The sequence below is a fragment of the Hirundo rustica genome, chromosome 8 (genome assembly GCF_015227805.2).
Source record: "Hirundo rustica isolate bHirRus1 chromosome 8, bHirRus1.pri.v3, whole genome shotgun sequence".
Taxonomy (NCBI): domain Eukaryota; kingdom Metazoa; phylum Chordata; class Aves; order Passeriformes; family Hirundinidae; genus Hirundo; species Hirundo rustica.
Window position 1 is genome coordinate 7,945,426 of NC_053457.1, and position 22,098 is coordinate 7,967,523.

Here is a 22,098-nt window from a genome sequence, read left to right on the forward strand (position 1 = left end):
AATTAGTGCTGCAGCTACTACTACGTGTTTTAGCCTAACTGTAGCTGTTATAAAAGAAAATGTCATAACCTTCACACCTGTCTCCTGTATCCAGCATGAGCAAAACAGGATTTCAAGTTCATCTCATTTGCCAACCTCCCTGTGTCTTAGCAAAACACACTTGAGTTTGCTATTGCTTCTTAAAAAAAACCAAAAAAACCAGAATTATTTTGCCATCTAGCCCTTCTCCAGGCTATTGCAGCCATCAGCATGTCCAGACCCTGCCATGGTCCCTCACGATCGGAGAAGTTCTATGAGTTGGACTTGTATGAAATTATCACTGGCATTAGGGGAGGAGGAAGGTTGGCCTGTGCTTTTGGAGTATAGGTGAATATCCCAAGGATTTTCCAGTATGTAATCTGCCACATTCTACCTATGTGCAGCTTGCAGGACAGACGCCTTAGGAACTGATCCTCTATCCATTAATGGCACAAGCAGAGCATTTTTTTTTTACATCTGTGACTTACTGAGTTGTTTCTCGGTTTATCATTTGCAGGTGTCATGTAATTAAAGTTTAGTCTAGCTTAAGGATTTTTAATGGTACTTTTCCCATTCAAACTATCTCAGGGTGCTTCGTTGGATTGGAGAATGATTATATAGGCAATTAACTCGGTCATTATACTCTCAGCAATTGTTCACACACAGCTTTTTACATTATGACCTGAATTTTATAGATGAAACTAATGTTAGTCTAGACATCAGGGTCATTCACTCCTCTTTTAAAGAAGCCCTGTGGGACCTTTAAACTTCTACTTAGAGGTCAGCAGAGGGTCTGGCTTTATGATTGCCATTAACAGAGAACGGCAGCTGGACTCGCCTAGACATTAAATACCGCAGTGTCAACAGCTGGTTATAAAAACATGTCCTGATCCCCTCTAAAGCCCATGACCTGCTCCCCCAAAAGGAAGAAAGTCAATCAGTGAGCAGGAGTGTGACGATTGTCTTTGTTTGTAATCGCTTGGAATTGTGCTGTTGGCTCTCTTGGATAGTGTTGTAGCTCCAGATGTCCTAAAACTCCTTTATTGTTCTTTGATGAAGAGTATTCATCTGTGATACTGTGATTACTTTGGCCAATAAATTTTGCCCATCAGTCACACATGATAGAAAATGAAGCATTCCCATAAAAAAGCCTTCTATGAGAGGCTCTTGGTGAAAGACAGTCTTCAATTATATGTGAGGAGCTCTGTGTGTATGATTGACTTTCTGTTTCATGGCATAACCATGAAAGGTCCTTTTCTGTCCTAGAAAGTAAGGACTTCTGTCCACAGTAAGGACTCCAATGTGCCAGGTCCTGATCGCTCTGAGAGTAGGATGCTGATGTCCTGATTGACAGATCCTGCAGCTTACTGTGAGAACAGAACTGCTCTCTGGCCACGGGGGCTTAAGGCACTTTTTTGGGGTAGGCTAGAGGCTATTGAGGTCTTTACCCTTGGGTGACCCTCTCTGAGTGTAGGGAACACCATCAGTAGGGCGTCAGTCTCGGTCAAAATTAATCAAACTCTTCCAAGTGTTAGGGATGGCGTTTGCTCCTCTCCTCCATGACAGTGAAGGAAACACCAGGAAAAGATCAAAATAAGTATTATGCAAAGAGGAGGACGCAGAAGGAATGTAGGTTCCTGCTCATTGGTGAGGGCAGGAAAAGAAATAAATTGTGAAATGTGTTTCAAGCGCAAAGGGCTCCAGAGCAGAAAAAAAGGTCAAAACCAAAAAGCGCGTAAGTCTGTCCAAGAAGGGGTGGGCTCCAGTTTCCTGGAAGCAAGTAGAGATGGAGAGAGAACAAACTGAGCGTGTTCTCAGCAGCAGTTTCCTTAATTTTTTAGGGAAGGCATGTCATTGTAGCTGTGCAAGTTAGAAGGGAATTTACAGCTGTTGTAAACACCCACTGGGCCTAGCTAAGGTGATTTTCTACTGCATGTCTATAAACAGTTTGAAGACTTGATAGTATTTCTGGCTGTGGCTTTGCAGCTGCAGGGACCACAGGACAAAATGTATCTGCTGTGATTTGTGGCTTGTCAAAAAACATTGATTTTCCGCAGTTCATATACAATTTCATGGCACTCATTAATACTTTGTGCTTTGTGGCATCTCCGCTGTTTTGTTCCTTGTCTCAGATGTACATAGGGAATATTTTTTTTATTTGCATTTCCATGTAAATTAACCAGTTCTTCAAAATGTAGCTCATTGACACAGTCCCTTCCAAACAGAGTCCAAACTGGGTTTGTCAGCTGGGAAGTGATTGCTTTGATGGTCTCCGTGATCTGGCTATAAATTGGAAGTGCCTGATGAAAATCAGTATAGTTTAGAAGAGCTGGCACATAGGAAGTGCTTTCACAAGACAGCATTTTTAGACAGCAACATCAGACAGTGAGATCTCTGAACGTGTGGACCTGGTGCTTGTCTGAGAATTAGCAGTGTGGCAGCTCTTGGTAAAGCTGTGTGCTGCTTGGTAAACCTCAACAAGCCCCCAAAAGGGGAAAAAACAACCCACATCCCTCTGGTTTGCAGTTAATATTCTCACAGGTGAAAGTCGATTTGTTTTCAAATACTGTCTGAAGGCAGGATGCAGCCACCAATGTCCAGCTAGCACAAGCTCTTTTTAGTGTCTGGAATTTTTTAGATCCTTTTTTTTTAGACATTTTCTTATGTTAAAATATTCTGCCAAGGACTTCTCTTGCCTCATGATTTTTGAAGTGGTGTTATACCATTGCTTGTTTTTAATAGCCATTTGGCACCTGACAGCACATGTTTTCATATGTATTATCTTCCATTCTGTATGCACTATGGTTTGTTTATTTTGTTGCTATTTATAGGAGGGTGTCCCACAAGGCTGTGGGCACTGGTAATGGGTTTTAGAGAACAGAAATATCCTTGGAGAAATTTCATAAATGGAAAATAACACAGATGATAAACAGATGCAATGAGAGAGCATAAACTGGCTTTTCATGCCTACATCACTCAGAGGAACCTGTCAGTCCACAGCTGAACTGTTATGGATCTGTCTCAAGGAATATATGCTTTATCCTCCAAATACGATTATTGCCCCTGCCAAAAGAAAATGCCAGTAGACCTACATTTCTCAGGAAATCTAAGTAGTTTTAATATGGAAAATATGGAAATTTCAGTAATTTACATGCAACCATCATTGTTTTAAGTGCTTTCTATAAAGGACCTCATAATCTATAATGCTTTAAAAGATAATAGAGGAGGAATTAATATGTTTGCTGGGAAGGGATGAAGCTAGTCATAAAGACTCCTTTTTAAAATGTTGTAGATATTGTATATGAGGAATAGTTATAACTGTTGATGAAAAATATTACGCCGAAACGCTGTTGTGATTCCAGCACAACAGTAACAGTTTTGTGCATAGCCTGACCTAAAACACTGGCAGTATTTGAATTCAAGGCCAATTGCTCACCTGGCCCCAGATGACGGAAGTCAGCCCTCTTCAGTTGTGCTGGAAGGTTTAGCAAAGCAAATGCCTCTTTCACTTAAGGCTCAGCTTTCAAAACTTTGGTTATGTACTTCTCCATGAAGAGAACAGGTAGGCAGAGAGCTTCAGGGAGCTCTCTCTCCTTCCTAGCTTTCTCCCACGGCTGGTTCACAGGGTCTCCATAGCCAGGAGTGCTGGGGCATGCTTCTGTACTCAGAACAGGGGTGCTTTTTGCGCTGCCTTCTCAGAACACAGGCTCTTATTTAGCTCTTAAATTCTTAATCTGCAGGGGCTGTATTGGTGTGAGCAGACAATGTGTTTGCAGTGCAAATGAAGGAGGGCTGAACAGACATCTGCTTGACTTTTAATAATTGCTTACATTTCCAATATGTTAGTTCTAAAGTATCCAATCTGTAGTCAAATCTCAAACTAGGCATTTAGAAACCTAATTATAGAGAAAATCAAAACATTTGGATGAGGAACAGATGCCTCATGCTAGGCACCTAATTTTGAGTGTGCTTCTTTTCTTGCTCTAAGAGAGCAACTGGGGTGTGTGAGTCACTGTGATCTTCAAGCTCAGGCGTTGGGGCATTATCTCTGGACACAGCCTTCTTTCTTTCCAAGCCAAGCAAAATGCTAATGGAAACAACTGGTAACAACGGGCCAATCTGTGTTTAAGGCAGGTCTTTTCCATCATAAAACCTCTAAGTCTTACAGCTCTTCTATGTTAAGGATAGCTCAAGAACACAGGATGAAATATTTCATCTGGAATAGATGGAACTTTGTCCAAATGAATTCACAAGTGTGATCTATAACAGCTTCCTCAGCTGTTCAGCACTTTTCTGTCCCTTCCTGTCAGTATTCAGATAGAGAGACAAAATTATTTTAGCTGCAGATTACATCTCTGTTCAGCTGTATGCATTAGACAGTTGTCTCTTTGAGTTATCACTGTGAATTTGCACGTGCTATTATGTAAGTGTGAAAATGTGGACTGGTGCTTGTAAACAGTTTCAATCCCTTAGGTACCTTGTGTTTATGCTGGGGTAAAGCATGAGCAATAAGCTGTCTCTTCCGAAAATAAGGAGGTGTGTTTTTTTTTAATTCCAAGCATGGGAGCCAGCATGAAGCAAACCACAACTTTTGTACATTAGATCAAGTTTCGCTGTTTCATTGCTGCTGACTGAGATCAAATGTCACGATATTGGTGGGAACTCTTTTTGGATAAGAGACACACAGTTTTCATTACCAGTATCTGTTAGAGAACTCCTGATCAAAGCTTAGTAGGAATTGTGATTGGGCATGCATCTGTGGATATAGATATAGGTATTGGGCAGACTACCAAATGCAGTTAATAATCACATCCAGCAAGGGGAAAATGATCAGACAGTACCCCACTCCCAAACAGATTTCTTTCTGATTTTTATCATGGGCATTCCAATAACAAGTATTTTTTTTTGCTGTTGTTTTTTCCACCTCAAACACAATTTTAAATTCAGAAGAAACAAGATTTCCCTCACCATGGATCAGTGGTCAATCCAGAAGACTCTTTACGATATTGCTTGCATCCACACATTTACTAAACAAAATAATTACAGCCTAAAAGCTGCAGCTTTTCTAGAACCGGGAGTCGGATTAAATCCTGTTAATTAAAAGAGAAATCTGAGATAACTGACAATTTAGAAGTTATTTGTATGTTTTGTAATGCTATTTGCATGTTCAATATATGCTCTCAATAATAACAGTCACTAGAGAGGATCAAATATGCTGATAAATGTTGGTGAAGCTCTGTTGAAGTCAGTTCAGATCTGTCCATTTGCAAGAGTGTTTCAATTCTTTGGACTCACTAAAGGAGATTTTTCCCTTTTGTATGTATCATCAGAATGTTGAAAAAACCCTAAAGAAGATGAATAACAGTCCTGATTCAAAACAGTAAGGAATGAGGTGTGATTTCTTAAAAAACAAATATTTGCTCTGGCCTGTAAAGCAAGGAGGAGTCCAAATATTCTTGGATTTTCTGCCTCTCCCAATCTCGTTAGAAAGTTCTGGTGCATTTTTATGGCGACAGAGCTCTGATGTTGCCAGAGCTGCAGAGTCTAGTGATGAATGGTCCCTGTCATTTTACCTAGCAGTTTTTTCAGCAATATTCAGCTAAGTCTTGTAGAAATAGCTTTAAAGGATTATTTGGGGTTCAAGGTGACATTCTGCTTTGATGGTGTCTTTTTCTACTTGTGGGTAGTTTAACTGGTTGGCAGCGTTAGGGGCAAGGTGTAAAAGCTAATTCACCCTGCTCCCTGCCTCTCGTTCATTGGAGGGAGCTCTGGCTCTTCCTCTTTCCCTTTTTTCCTGGACCCACCACTCTGAGTGAACTTTACACCTTTGATTTCACGTGCGTCCATCACAGCAGAGCTTGGGAACTTTGCCTTGCTGCATACTTGAATATCGTGTGGGAAGTGGCAACATCCGTGCGTGTTTATGGTGGCGCTGCAAACGAGTCACATGTTCTGGACAGCCGTGCCTAGGTGTGGCTGTTTCTGGGGAGCTTTTCCTCAGTACTCCTCAGTTCCTTTCTCTTCTGTCTCCCTTCTCTAGAGGCTCCTTTTCAAGCATGTGCAGAGAGCCTGAACAACAGAAATTTCTTATTAGGCCTTGCTTATTCTGCATCAGAGGCTTCAAATTTTGGCTGTGGGCTCTGGCCAGACTGGCACAGAGTTCATGTTCTCTTTCAAAATCTGCTGGGTGTCTTGGTGGAAACACAATGTTCTCAGTAGTGAAACATATTCTCTTAGCATCCAGGGCTTGCTCTCTGTATTCATAATTTTTTTTTTTTTTTTTTTTTTTTTTTCCCAATTTGGAAGTCTTCTAATCAAAAGAAGAACAAGATTCTACACTTTTTTTTTTTTTTTTCTTGTTGTTTTTAGTGTCCTCTTGGTGCCACACATAATATCTTTCCTCATAATATAATTAAGTAGTGCAGCTTCAATTTATAAAAATACTTTCCAGCAAGCTGGGTTGTCTATTTTCGCACACAAAAATAAAGTAAAAACAAAGAAAACCCTCTCCAGTTGAACTGTTCGTTCAGTGGTGGATATTTGACAAATTGAAATCTCTGTCACAGTGGAGATCTTTCCTTAGCTGGGCTATGTTAGAGAGCCCAGGGAGCTGGGGCAGGGTCAGATGAACACAATAGATGGAAAGTTTTGAGGGCTAACAGAAAACCTTGCTTATTTATCCAAAATGCTCAGAGAGATTTTATTCTCTTCTTAATAAGAATTGTGGTTATTTTTGTGGAATCAAAATTGTTTCTTCAGTGTCTTGGAACACCTCAGCTCTCTTTTGTTGATCTGAACTGACTTGGCAAAACACCAAATTTGGCTTCGCATTTTTTTTGCTCTTTTGGGGTTCATTCATCACTGACAACTGCAATTTCTGAAAGGTTGTGTAGGGGGATAAAAGGGTGGGTGGGGCAAATCATCTTCCCTTGCAAATCCTCTCTGGTGGCTGTGGGGCAAACCTCTCCTCCTATTGCCTTCTAGGAAATTCCTGATGTTCTCTAAGTAATTTTTAAACCTCTTGTTTTGAGTTCCTCCACACTGAGCGAGGGAACCTCTGGTATCCTAGAGAAAAGCATGTTCTCCTTCCTGGTGCTCTTATTTGGGATCTAATGTAGGTTCCTCTTGTTAATGGTTGACCTAAACCTAATCTCTGCATCTCTTGGAGCCTCAAAAGCCTTTCATAGTTCCTCAGTTTTCTTATATTCAGTGATTGATAGCTGAAAACTGATTAATTCTTATGAAACTCTAGTTTACATGGAAGGTTTCACAAGCACAATTTTTATAAAGGACTTCCTAAATGACTAAAAGGCTCTTTAAGAAGTGATCAGTCAAATGTCATAGGTTTTCTAACGCATCAACGCCACAATTCTCATCAGGAGTCCTGCTTTTAATGCTCTGTGTTGCTCCTGGAGGAATCAGCCTCTCCTGTTGTGTGTAGCACCATGCTCAGAGGAGCTCAGGTGGGTAAATCAGATGCCAAGAGCTTTGTACCTGACTCAGACTTCTCCGCTCCTGGCCTGTTTTGAAACAAAACCCTTCTGTCATCCTAAATGGGAAATCAGGGATTTTTTTTTTTTTTTTTTTTCCTCTTATGTTGTAGTATAAGCTGAATTCCTGACTCAATATTTTCCTGGTACTGAAGCTGGACGGCTTAACACATCCAAAGAGAGTAATTGTGTCTAACAGTTTGCTTGTGTATTTTCATTCTATTTTGAAACCCAAACGCATTTCAAAATGTTAGAATTTTCTGGGGAGCTGGAGGCCTGAATTTTGATTAGTTCTGATGCAGGGAGCATCTGTGGCTGGGTGTGTTCTGTGGGTGCTGCAGGATTATCCCTGTAACTCGGTGCCCCGGTTGTAACTTTGGTAGCTCTGCTCAGTGCTCGGGCAGCTTCTGTCTTGCAAATGCAGCCAGGCTGTTTTCAGCTGAAGTAATCACGTACAGAAGTTCATCATCATTTTTAATAAACAGAATGGAAGCTTGACAAGCTAAAAAAATGATTAATTTATCGTTTCTCTCGGAAGCTTCCCAGTGTCAACAATGGAGATAGGAAAGAAAATACTTCACTCATTTTAATGGGATTACAGATTCTCCTGAGCATCTGGGGTTAAATTTGCAAAATGAAACTTAAATTGTGAATTTTTCTTGTGTTGCTTTTCCTCTGGAAAAATAACACATCTTGCAATAGTCTGTGCTCTATGCTCTATTCTAGGTATAAAAAATCAGCAAATGTGCTGTAAACAATCAAAAAAAATGTTGATCTCTGGGCTGATCCAGAGACCACTACATGCTGTAGTGTGCCTTTAGTTCCCTGAGGTGGGCAGGCTCACTGACACGGGTGCTGTGGACCAGGGACTTGGAGAGGTGTGGATATGGTCTGCTCAAATGGAAAGCAAACCCCTGGGAAGTGGATGTGACTTTATCCCTGTCCTGACAGGCTGGGCTGCACACCGTGGCATTTCTCACGTGTGCTCCAGCGTTGCACTGACCACGTCAGCTGCTGCTTTTCCCAGAACCACTGCTCTTTAGGTGGAAAACCGCAGCTGGTCACCAAGGAGGCTGCTGGCCTGCTGCAGTCCACCCTTTCCTCTTTCCTTGGCAGTGTCTGACACAGCAGTTCATCGTGCAGTGCAAAACGCGGGCGTCCCCAGCGCGGCCTCTCCGGGGCTCTGCTCGTGTTCGCGGTGCTGAATGTCACCAGATCAGAGCCACCAGGCATTCACCTTGCTGCTTGCTTCTCTGTGCTGAGGGGAGGGGAGGTCAGCCCACTGCACAGTCAGGAATGGTCATGAGCTGGACAGGACACCTTCCTCATTCTTCCCAGAAATAAGTGACACGCTCCTTTTGAGTGGCAGGGAGATTCACAAGGTTGCAGTCATGTAAAAAAAAAAAAAAAAAAAAAAAAGGAAAGCTATATTTTGTTAGCTAGGGTTACCAAGTTTTAGTTTGGTTTGTTTTAGCTTAGTTTGGTAACCGTGTGTCACGGTTCTGGGCCTGAGATGTAATCAGTAAGCAGCCCCTGGTAGCAGGGTCCTGCAACACTGATCACCCAGCTCCTTTAAAAGCTCTGTGCTGTGCTGTGCTGTGACTCAGAAACACACTCAGCTGCCTGTTTGCTCTGGATCCTGGCTGGCTTGCTTATAATACCAGAATCATAAGCCTGTTTTGTTTTGATTCTGCAGAGGGTGGAAGAAGAGAGACAACAGGAGGAGGCAGGCGCTGTTTGTTATTTATGACCATATGTCATTGTACTAGCTATGCAGAAACCAGAACAGTGACTTTAGAAGGAAACTCACTGAAAAGATTTGAAAAGGATTTAATTAATTCCTCCCTCCCTCTATTTTATCTCCCTCTGGAAAGAGCTGGCCTGTGTGGCTTTTACATGGCTCTGTGCAGGATCAGGTGCCAAACTGTGGTAATTAAAATTGGGAGCGAGGAGGATGTGGTAAGACAAAAAGCCATTTTTCTTGGCACACACCTCTGTTACAGTATTATAAAAATAAATTGCTCACAATTTTTTTCCCAATTTTTCAAAGCTTCAAAATCCCTTTCAAACCACCTCCTCACAAGGGGAGAGGAAAAAAAAGGCAAAATTTTCACACATTAATTATCTTCTTCAAACTTGCGCATCATTTCAGAGCATGTTCTCATTATAGCCGGGTTTAAGATGATGTGGCTCCAATAATATGTAAATCTAGATATTCTGAAGGGGGAGTGTTGCTACTGTGAGTTGTTCATGTCTGTGACTGCCACACCCCTGCTGTGCAGAGTGCTCCAAAGAAAACTCACTGAAAAGGTGCTGAGCTCAATTAGTGCTGTTCCATAATTGATACAAAATAAGTGAGGAGAATTTGTGCCACTGTATGTCGAGAATTTGAAAGAAACAAAGATTTGTTCCTGAAGAGGAGCTCAGGATGAAATAATACATGATAAATCAAACAATTGCAGAAGCACTTACCTGCACACTGCAATTTCTCTAAAAATGGCTGTAATACGTTTTATTTTCGGTACTATTTGTAGACAGTCTAAACAACAGTCACCATCATTGGTCTTGAAGGAAAAAGAGTCTGTATACTAAAAAAGCATTAATAGTATACAAATATATCCTTTATACTATATCCCAGCACAGCCAGCATTGCTGTTTTATCTGTGGGAACCACTCCATACTCTGAGTGTCAGTCTGACTAAAAGCCCTTTGCTGCACCAATATAGCTAAAGAAAGCCAGATCAAGCTATTCTGTGAAGAGTTTCTTATTCTAGTAAGTACAAGTCTGCTGAGTATGTGAAAGGGTAGAAAAGCAGTTTGGTCTCCCAGCCCACTAATTCCCAGTCCTCCATATGGGGGTTTTAATGTAATAGCATTATAGGTAGGCAGGAGATTTGTCCTCCACATGTAGGGTGGCTGCTGTTTGCACAGTTTATGCAAAACTCCACATCTGTTTAAAGGAAGAGGGATATCCTGGTTACATAGAGAGGCTAAGTCTAGACATTGCTGAGGTGAAAGCATCAGCACAAGTAGCTTAATTGCCCCCAAATATTTTTGTCGTGTTCTGCAACCTTTCCTAAAAAATGGCTTACAAGAGGGGTTCTTCAGATGCTGGATAGATTGTAATATTTAAATTTGCATTCATGCGGAAGTTGTCACAGCTTCAACACCATAATGAGCTATTCAGAAAGCACAATCAAGTCGTGTTTACAGTGCTTTTATTGGCATTCTGCTGTGAGTTACAAGGTGCTTGACAGCTTTTCTCTCCTCCAAGTTGTCCTTTTGCCTGTTTAATAAACACTGATTTGTGTCTCCAGCCAGCAGAGCTTAGAGCACTGTCGCAGCTACTGTGACAGCATCATTTTGCTTTATCTTGATGAGAAAGTGTCCTTTGCAAGCAATCCCGGGAATGCTCACGAAGACAGATGGGACACAACGGGTGCAGAGGTGGAGGGCAGAGCTCCTGTGTGCTCAGCCCCTTGCTGCTGCTGACCCCCTCCAGGAGTACTCTGCTTGTGAAGGGCAAGTGCTATAATTCAGTGCGTTAAGTATGTAAGTGGCTCTGCAGGATTCAAAGTAGTTATTTAGCCAAAATGTCACCCTGCCTCCCTCCTGGAGATGAACGTGTATCTGTAGGAACTGTTGTTGGAAGAACACTGAGGCCCTCGCTGAGATGGTATGGGTGAAGTTTTTCTGGTTGCACTCTAGAGAAACAGAAAATATGTTGAGGCTACTGTAAATGGATGATCTTGGGCTCTGACATGAAATGAAAGCTCCAAGGAGATTTAGATGGGAATAAAGTTGTGTTAGAGGTATTAAAATGTCCTCAGAGGCAAATCCCCACTCATGTATTTAATGGTTTTTGTCAACTGAACTCGCTGTGTGCGTGCCAGCATCTCCCCACCACCTCATCTTAACAGCTTTCTCAGGACTTCGATCCATTCTGGTAGCAAAGTCAAAGGCAAGGGCAGAAGTAGCAAATGGCATAGAAAAAAGTGTGTTTCCAGAAGGCTTTTTCCCTGAGGTTGTGCCTATTTTTCCTTATTTACAGAGATTGTTGATTTCTTTAAATGGAAGGTTTAGCTTCGTAGCCAGAGGTGTACATTTTCATCTGATCTCTCTCCCTGTCTGACTGTCTCAAAGGTGTGGACTGCCTTGGGTGCCTAAAATGAATCAAATGTAACAGGAAGAGTGGACCAGCACCGGTGTGTTGGTCACAGGCAGGTATGGCTCCTGGGAGCACACTCGTGGCACGCACACATCCTCTTCATAATGTGCATTATTGCTGGGGTAAGCACAAGGCTGCCCCCGGAGTTGGTCTGTTTTCTCTGCTGAGGCAGACAGCTGGGAGTGCTGGAGTACCAAAGAGCCTGGAAAGTCAAAGAGCCTGGATTTACATCGATGTAAGAAGAGTTTCTCAAATCAGGAACTACAAAGAGTGAAAATAAAAACTTGTTCAAAACCCTACAGGCCATTAAGCATAGTAGGAGAGCAGTTCATTGAGAACAGTTCATCTAACAAACACCTGCACTGCATACATTCAGCAATAAATGAGAGAGAAATTGCTTCATGCTGCACCCTTCTCCCCTTACTTTTTGAAGCACAGGACCTGTGAAGAATGCCCTCGGTTTAGCAAGAAATAGTTCTGATCCATGGCAAATAAGAAAACTCAGCATATTCTCCATCATGTGTGGTGGAAGTGGATGGAATACAGAGGCTGATGCACTCTTGCTTTCTCTGTCTCCTAAATCTGCCAATCTGAGCATTCATTTTGAGATAAACCGGTGATTTGTACTGAAACCTAAGCACATGGGAACGTGCTGTCCTGTGGAGTGACAGGCAGGCGCTGAAATCCCCAGAACACGCCTTTGCAGAGAATGGCTCCTTAGTGCAATCTGACAGCTTCATCAAACAGCAATTTGAAATATCACCAGAGGAGATGTTGTCCTTTGCCTCCACTACATGGGAAAAAATAATAAAAAAAATAAATAAAAGCTTTATTTGCTTTCTATGGTGCCACCTTGCTCGCTGTAAATGTGAAATTTCCAGAGTCTGTAATTCAGAGCCTTAAAAGCGTTCTCCCGGCATTGTGTTGTCAGTTCTAGATAGGGAGGTGTGACATGCTAGGAAGGGATGATGGTCAAATGGTGGTCAAAAGACTTGGGAGAGAGAAATACCTTTAAAGTGACCCAGACAAGGCCAGAGGTGAGCCAGTTTCAGTCTTGAGTTGTCATTACTTGGTGTACTCTACACAATTACTGTGTCTATTACCGGCAGTGACAGTCTCCTATTTGCTGAGAATTATTTTCATAGAAGTTTCTGACTGTGCAGCATTAGTTTCAGATTCTCTTTTTTAAAAAAAGAAACCTTCTGTTATCCTGACCTTTCTGGATTCTCTCCTAAGCTTAGCTGAAATGGAGGACACTTCTTTCTGGAAGAACTGTTGAAGGTACCGGCATCTATTGGACTGCGCAGCAACTGCAGCATCTTCTGCTGTGGGCTGTGCCTCGGCTGGGTGGTACTGGTGCTGCAGCAAGCACTGCTGAATGGCACATGTGCCTGCCCTGTCACACTGCAGGACACTGTCCAGCACGGCAATAACTCCTCCTATGGGCTCTAAATGCACCTAATGTGTTTTGTTATGTTCTGTTCAGCTGAGAGGAACCGCAGCTGCTGCTGCTTAGTCAAATACCCTGGAAGGCATTAAATGAGGTTTCCATCTTGCCCAGCAGATCAGCTCTCCATTGTCCAGCCAGCAGACAGTCATGAATGCTGCAAGACTTCCTTCCTCTAGTGCCACACCGTGTGGTGCAGCGATCAGGACGTGAGGAATGCTATCTGTTATTTGAATCTGCAGCTCATGGTTCAGGTTGCCTTTGCTTGCTAGACAATGAAAGCAGGCTTCAGGAGATAAGAGACCCCAGGGTCTCACACAGCTTGTGAAATCCTGCCATAATTCAAAGTTACAACGTGGCTGATTCTCATTTATCCAGGTCCACAGGTTTATTTTCTTTTCATCTCATTGTTCACAGGGGTACAGAACTGTACATTTGAGAAACAATTTGAACTTGACTCTTTTGGCAAGACTTCCAGAGGTAGACTTAAGCACGTTATCCTGTACTGCTACCTTTCCAGATTCTTGTACCCTTGTTTTGTTTGGCAGTAGTTTTTTTAAGGGCAGAAATGACTTACCTAGCTACTTCTTCAAGGTAAATATGAATTTAAAGCATCAGTCTTTCAGGTATTCATGTATGTTTATACTATTTGGCCAGAAAGAAACAGCCTAAACATAGTAAGTGACAGACACGCTTTGTGTGATCCTTCCAACCCAAACCTCTCTAGGATGTTGCTAATGGCTTATGCAGTTATAAAACAGCATTTTGCTTGATAAATAATCAAGATTTGTGGAGATCACTGATCTTTTCCCTGTTTGGTGGGAGAGGAAAAGTTTTTTCAGGGAGACAGCAGGTATTTTTGAAAGCAGAATGTACACATTGATAGAGCTTTGCCTTCTTTTTAGAAATTGAAGCACTTTGGCTAATATTGAAAGCTGCATGCAATAGTATTAAATTAAAACAACAAGGCCAGGAGAGATGCCAGGAGCATCATTCCCAATTTCTAGCTAAGCCCAAATGCAGAGACCCTCAAGATGCTCTGATGCTAGAAAGCCTCAGAAATGGCTCATTGTGTCATGATTTTGGCAGCCTCCTTTCCTCTCTTCCACCTCTGCTTCTGCTCTTGTCAGGTGCATCCAAGCTGCAGATTCACAAACCAGTGAGTTTGAGGGGTCAAGAGGTCTTTTTTAGACTCTTTGGGATTGCACAGTATTAATAATCCACTTTGTTGTTTTAGTCCAGTGAACTAGTGGCCTTGTGAAGGAAAGGAGTGCTTAAAAAAATAAAGCAACCCCCCCACAAAGATCCAACCGAACACAAGCCCCCGAAGGCACTGGCCTCTTTTGTACATTTGTTATATTTTATAACATCTAAACCATTGAGAATACAGTCTGGGAGTTTAAACAAGCACAGAAAGGGGGAATAATTGCTGGGAAGTTGCTTGACTTTCAACCCTTAAAATTCAGATTGCTAAGGATAAAGATAAATTTAAAACAGGAGCTCAGTTTAAAGGAACCTGTCAAGATACTTTCCCATCATCTGTAAAACATCCCTCCTCAGGCTGTTTGTTATATAACAATACCCTAAGGATCTTGAAATTCAAATCTGTTGTGACTTTTTTGTTATTTTTTAAATGGTTACTTCTCTCCGTTAAATGTCATCAAATTTATTTATTGTAGGGTAGTACAGAAAACACCACTCTTGTTTTAGTGTGATATATGATAAAGGAATTCTGAAGAATAAGTTTGAAAGGAAAACCTGGAGAAATAAATAACATTAAGTTCTGTTTAAGAATGATGGAGAATTGAAAAAATTACCTATTTTACATATATGTGTAGTATATCTATATTATATAAATTCTGAAATATTTGAGTATGCAAACACAGAAAGTGAATATATCAAAATATTTCTTTCTGGTAATGCTGAAATTAATCCAACACCTGCTGCCAGTATGCGTTGTGCGTACTTGTGCCGTTTGTGTGCCTGTGCTCACATGAAGTAATGCACCTAATAGGACCTGAGGAAGCTGGAACAAAATGTCCTCTTTCATCTTTGAAATTTCTCTGTTAGCTTCACTGGAATTGGCAGGCTCCCTCCCAAACTCCTTCGCTGCAGTCAGAACATATTACCTGTCGGGGGAAAAGAGAATCAAGCTGACTAATTCTGAATGCAGTTTTAAGGATGCCATACGAAAAAGCTTATTTAACTTAGACATTATCAAAAATACATGGAAGGGTGCAATGCCATTTTCAACATAACTGTTTCTCTTTGGTTTGGTGCATGCCTGGATATCTTAAGTTCAGAAACACACATATTATTTTGAAATCTTGCCCTGTGCATACAGATATTTATATGTGAAGTGGCAGAAGAGCTTCAGTTTGATTGGTGGCAAAGAAGGAAGGAAGCTCAGGCTGGGTCAGGCTTGCTGGTCTGTCAGAGGAAGGGTGCAGGAGATTTAAGGGCAAGAGTATTGACTTGTTTGACTGAAAGGTAGAAAACAGAAGGAGCATTAGTTTTAAAATGCTGTTAGGAGTGCTTGCAAGGTGCTATTTCCATCTTACAGTGACTCCTGAAATGAATAGGGACAACTAAATTTTAGTACATAAATATTCTGCCTTTCACGCATACGGGGATTTATTCAGTCTCCCAACTCACTTTGTCACTTCACTTTTGAGAATATTGAACCCAAATCAGATGTGGTGGGCTCTTCCCAGTGACACCAATGTTTAACCCCAACAGAGGCAGGAAGAGCCATGGCCTGTGTGAGGAGCCCAGGGGTGCTGGGAGCTCTGCCTTGCCTGGTTTGTCACAGAGGGACCCTGGGCAGGAATTCAGTCCTGTACCTGCACGTGCCCAGCAGCTTGTTCCCCATTGTCTCTCTCAAACGCTGGCTGAATTTTTTAATAAGTCTCCTCCAAAAAGTCACTGAGCTGTAGCAGTCTTTGGGTGGGCATTTTTTCATGCACAAAGTAGAAATGATGCACTTTTTAACAGCTGTGAAAAGGAACCATGTCCTTCATTAGCTTACATTAGAACTATCTTGCTTGCTCAAATATTTTATTTTAGCGACAAGGCGGGGGGCTGAATTATTTTTGCATTTTCATTGGTGCCTGTAATTATTTTCCCCTGGTTTTGCTCATCTTTTCCACCGCTGGCCGCAGCATGCTCGTTGTTGCCTGCAGGTCAGTTTGCAAATGAGACAGCTGTTCCGATTTGGGCACAGAGTGGACAGCATCTCCCTGGCAACTGGAGCTGCACAAGGGCTGCCTCTGTGGCTCTGCCCCATGCTTTTGTTTCTTCCCTCATTTTGGTAGCCATCACGCACAAGGGAACGGACACTGCAGGATTAGGGAGGACACAAAGCACAGATACCTAAGGAATGGAACCTAAGTAATGGCATGTTTTCATTTCCTGCACGATGGGGCCCTGGTATCTTTTCAGAAATTTTTTTTTTTTTTTTTTAGTTAAAAATGTGTTCTTTTGTGCTCAAACACACATGCATGTGGATGGGTTTCGCTGAGTGTGAAAATATTCTCCAGGCATGTGCCATCAGAGTAGGGTTTGCTTTAGTTCCCTCCAGCACTGAAGCCAGCACAGGGAGCAGGAGGACATGAGCTGCCTTGTTGAATAAGAGACCTTTATGCACATGGGTTATAATTTTGCCTTTGTAATTCTCTGCTAGAGAAAATTAGCAGTTGTTTTTGTTGGTATAAACCACTTTTGAATTATAGGAGACATCTCTCTTTCCTGACATCAGCATCCTCCCTGATGCCAGCTCCTTCATTCACCAGTGAATCTGTGGCAAGTTTGCACTTTTAAACATTCTTTCCTCACTGTGTGGACAATGTCCAGACTGTAGGAGAGAGAAAACCTGGGGTCACGTGTGAGCTTGGCCTATAGTCCAGATATAGAAACAAGCTAGTTGTACCTGGAGAAGTGTCTTAAAGGAGTGAACCTCTATTTGCTGTCAGTGAAGCTATCCGTGAATCCTCTCCACTCTGCCCCTATGCTTCCTTCTGGGAACTCCCAGGTTCAAAACTGGAGAGCAAATATGCAGAATTAAGTTACCACGGCTGTTACCAAAACCCTATTGTGGGTGGCTGTTCCCTCAATTAACACCTTTCATCCTGTCAGTTCCATTCTCTCTTCTCCTGGAGATTTGCCTTTTAGGACACCCTTGAAAGCATTTTAGTTACTTTTTTTCATTGGTTGTATACATTAGACGGGTTGCCTGGCTTTGGCTGTAATTGCTGACAGATGCCGCGTTAGCTTAGGAGTGAAACGTATACTACGGGAAAAAAAACCCTGCCAAGAATCCTTACCTAATGACCCAGCCTCTGCTAATTGCCTGATACTGCAAACAAGAGTTTCACCTGCCAGATACAGCGCTGAGTGGTGCAAAACCTAAAACAAAACCATACTCATGCAAAAAGATGTTTTGAGGGATGTGGATAACAGCAAATGGCATGTCTGAGAGCAGGACCCTTCACCCTTCTTGCCTGGGGCTGTGATTACTCGGCCTGCTGCCTGAGAGGAGACCTTTGCCCAGGACACTGGGCTCTTCTGTCAGGAAGAAGAAAACAGTTTTCCCTACAGTCATGAGGTCTCTGGCATGCCAGAAGGCATCGTAGCGCTTTATTAGAGAAAGGGAATGGAAAAGCAGCATGAGATGGATATGACTGATAACAACGGGAGCCCTCGGGCCTGGGCTTTTGGTTCATTCTATTTTTATTTTTTTTTTTAGTAGTTTGACTCTGCCTGTGAAGGTTAACTAGGGAAAAACCTCTTCTCCCTCCCCCAACAAGCTTTCCAGACTGAAATATTGCAGCCTTGTTCTCTGAAGGCTGCAGAGCCGATTGTTTGGTTGAAGAGCTTTGTGGAAAACAGAGGCAATTCCCCTTCTCCTCTTAGAATTTAGGATTTAAATAGCTTTAGAGTTGCTTCTGTGCAGGAAAGTGGCACACGTGGTACTGAGTACGGAGGTACTGTGTTGGAAACCTTGAGTGAAAAGGCAGAGAAGAAGAGGAACATCTAGTACGGGATTTTGGCAAGCAACAGTTAACACAGTGAAAATATTTGGGAGAGAAATTTGGGTGGGAGATTTGGAAAATGTAGCTGGAAACACACAAGTGCCATTCATTTACGGAAGTTTTGGAAAGTGTCAGCAGAAGAGTAGTGAAATAAAGTGGTGTCTGTGGCAGCTGGGCTACCTCTGCTCACGTATCTAAGCATGGAACAGGCTACTTGGTGTAATTAGGACTTTTTTTGGGGGGTGGCTCAAGTTCTGTGGGTGCTGATGGCTTCCCAGGTGTCCAAGAGAAGGGTCAGGTGGTTGCTGGCTAGTACTCACCCATAAAAAGGCTCCTTATTCCCAAGGGCAGAGGAAATGGGAGCTCCCTCAAACTGGCTGGCTCACAGGCTCCTTCCTGCTTACTGTGCGCTGAAAATGAAAGATTAATTCTGTCTGCATGCCTGCTTAGCGTTTCATCTCTTGCAGAAGTTTTGGGGACCTTTCTGTGAGCTGGTGTCGGTATTTTTGTGGCAGCAGCTGTTGAGAGCTCGAGCTCCTGGGAGCTGGGCTTGTTGAAGTGCAGTCCTGGCTTCTGCAGATAGGCTGCTCGATAGAGCGCTGCTGCTTGGTGATTCCTCATCCTCTGAGCTAGCAAAGCAAACAATGGAAATAATTTATGCTTGACTCCGATCCACATCTTCTGTCAGCCCTTGGCATATATGCATGAGGAAACAAGTTGTCCTGGCTGAATTCCCCAGTGAAAAGGAGGCGAGTACTTCATTACATTTCCTATCAGTGTATATCACAAACCAGTCTGGCATTAATTGCATAGCAATGGTTGCAACAAAGCATCTCCTACTGCAGTGATGGGAGGAGAGGGACGTGTCACAAAGCAAGCCTGAAGTGCCTGGAGTTTCCTCCTAAACCTCATTAGATTTAGAGGACCTTTCTGTTTGGAACAGGCTTTGGATCTGACCCAAGAAGAGCAGCCTGAGGCAAGGATGATCAGTAGGATAGACTCAGGGAGCTGGAGGAAAACCATCCAGATCTCACCCGCGCTACTCATTGTTAGAAGTCCCAGCTTACACAAACATTAGACTTCCTCAAACAGTATGCTTAATTTATAACCTCTGGTGAAGTCTTTTTTCCACTGCTGCTTTTAGGGGGAGAAACAATCAAGAAAAAGTTATTCATGGGAATGCATGAATGCTGTAATATCCCATGGGAAAAGCTCTCTGTTTCTACCTGCCCCCTTCATTTTTAAGAAACCTTTTCCACCTCTCCCTTATGGATATGAGCAGCAGGGAGAAGGACTTTAAAAAAGGATCAGAGATCTCAAACTTTAATAGTGCTCAAAGCAGAAGCCTCAAAAGGCCCCAAGGAGATTATTTTAATAGGAAAAAATTTGGTTCTGTATCTGCAAAATTGTTTATTAAGATCCTAGCAATTCCCTTGCTCCATGCCAGAGGAAATCTGTCAGTGTCCAAAAATCTGATTCAAAGGCAGCACTCTCATTTTGACAATTTTCCACTGATTTACTTCCTGATGCCTGCCAAATCACATAATCCTGGTTACAGGCTTCATCTTGCTGCTTCCTGGGGCTCTTGGTATTTCCTCTGAGTTTTTCTTCTTCCTTTTCTGCCTTGTGTACATGTTCTGGTCAGTGAAACGAAAATTCATCTACTTTTCTTCTGGCTTCCCTGTTTCAGACATCAGTATCCTTGTCTTCTATGTTTTTCCACCCCCTCAGGAGTCCAGAGGGGTATAAGTTTTGATTTACAATGGGCATGCTTTCTCCAGCTTATATACTTTATTTCTGAAATCTCTGTGTTTTCTTTTGCTAAGGAGTTAAAATATCCACAAAGAAAGCAACGATCCTAAAATTTTCTAATTTGAAAATTTGAAAAAAAAAGAAGAATGTAAAGCATCAGCTGTGCGCTTTCAGTTTCTTTAATAGTTTCTCTTCTTTTGCTTTTTTGGTAAACTCTATGGATGAATACCCATCTGTGGCAATTCCTCACTAAGTCATGGGAGGAAGGCTAATCAGGTCAAATGATGTAATGCTGATGATTCAGTCTCAATTCTGAAGAATAACAGCTTTGCAGTCCCTGGTCATGAAACTCCAAATTCTGTTTGGGTTTTTTTGGGGTTTTTTTGGGTTTTTTTGTGTTTTTTTTTTTTTTTTCTTTTTTTGTTTTGTTTTGTTTTGTTTTTAATGATCAGGCTTGATAGCTACATTAGTTTCTAGAGAATTCACTATGTAAGTATGGAATCATACTGTGATCCGTGAATGGAAGACACTTGACTGTCTCCAGATCAGTGAAAGCATAAACAAAGACAAAAAGGCTAAATCCTAAATCACCAAGATTAATCAGGTGTCTGCAACAAGCGTAAATTGCCTCAAAATGTTGCTACATCTGTATGGTTGTGGGAAAACACACTTGTTCAAGGAGAAACACCCAAAAATGATTGGGGATTTTGGAAGAAGAAGCAACAAACGTTAGTCATAGAAAAATGATAATCCTCTTTATTTGCTTTTAAACAATTTTCTGGAATCTTTTTACCAGCAATACAAGCTTACAGAAGAGTGGTGTTTCTCCATTGAATTTTAGAAGGGTATTTCCCCTCCCAAATCTAGCTGAACTGTGGTTTTCTCCTGTTTTCTCTCAGAATTGTTCTGCACATCTCACACTGTTATCTTTAGGCAAATGAATAGCCGGGGAGGTTTCTCTGAGAGGCGTTCACAGTCCTCTTTTAAAAATGCAAAGAGTCTGCAATCTTTTAGGAGATGCAGGCAGCACCTCAAATTCTCCAGGGATGTTTTGACTCTAGGAACAAACCTATTTTCCTCTCAATTGACTCAGTAATGAAAGGATGGAATCCTGGAAACATTTATTAGCGGCTAGGTGAACTGGAGAGAGAAGCGCTTGGGTGTGGTCCCAAATCTTTATCAATTAGTAAACGCAGGTGTCAGAGAGTCACGGAACAATCCAAATCCTGTAGCAGCACTGGTGCAGCTCACGTTATCTGCCTGGCTTCCTGCAACCTAAACAAATTCCCTGCCCCTTAGTTTGGAAAGAGGTGATATTTTAAAAAGCCATTACTGCTGAATCGATGCTATTGACAGAAGATCGGTCTTCTCAAAAGGAGCCATAACTCATCAAAGCACATTACCAGCTGGCTGGTTTAAAAGCTATCTGAATGTGAAATTAAAATTTGATTCCACTGGTGCAATATGATATTTGTGTTTGCCAGAGATGAATTGCACACAACGTTTCATTTGCTCACAGTGTTGCTCACAGCAGTTCGGAGCTGGCACGCTCAGATGGGCGGGGAGATTGACAAGATAACCCTGCAAAGTTTGCAGCTCGGTCAAGTGGTGTGGCTCTGCCTTTTTCCCTTTTCCTGCTTGTGAAGGGGCAGTCAGCATCACAGTTGCCACTGTCTCAGTCTTCTCAGGGTGCTGGGCCAGCCCAGAAGCTGAGTGCTGGCACCAGCATAAATAATTACAGTGCTGACAGCATCTGTCTGGGAAAAAAACCCACATGAATAATGGCAAAAGACAGCGTGTCCCAAAATTCAAGCTGAAATAATGAGTCAAACTTTGTCATTATTTTGTTAAATATCTACCTTCCACTTGAATTTGAGGTACCCACTGCCCTTCTGTGACTTTTTGAGATACGTCTCTTGGAAGATTTCCGGCAAAATTTTCACAGCCCAATGCTGTTCCTTCAGCAGGGGCGCGTGGCTCTTCAAATGCTATTCTTTGCTCAGCTCTTTCACGCACACAGCTCTCATTTGCAGGTTTGCTCCCCGGTGTGCCTCTCCCTGGGCCCGTTCCATGGCAGCCCCTGCAGGGCTGCTGGCCGTTCACAGCCCCTTTCACCAATTCTCTGTCCGCCTGAGCAGGTTTTTGGCCACCACACACCCTTTGGGCTGCTGTTCATGTGTGTTTATCCATCCC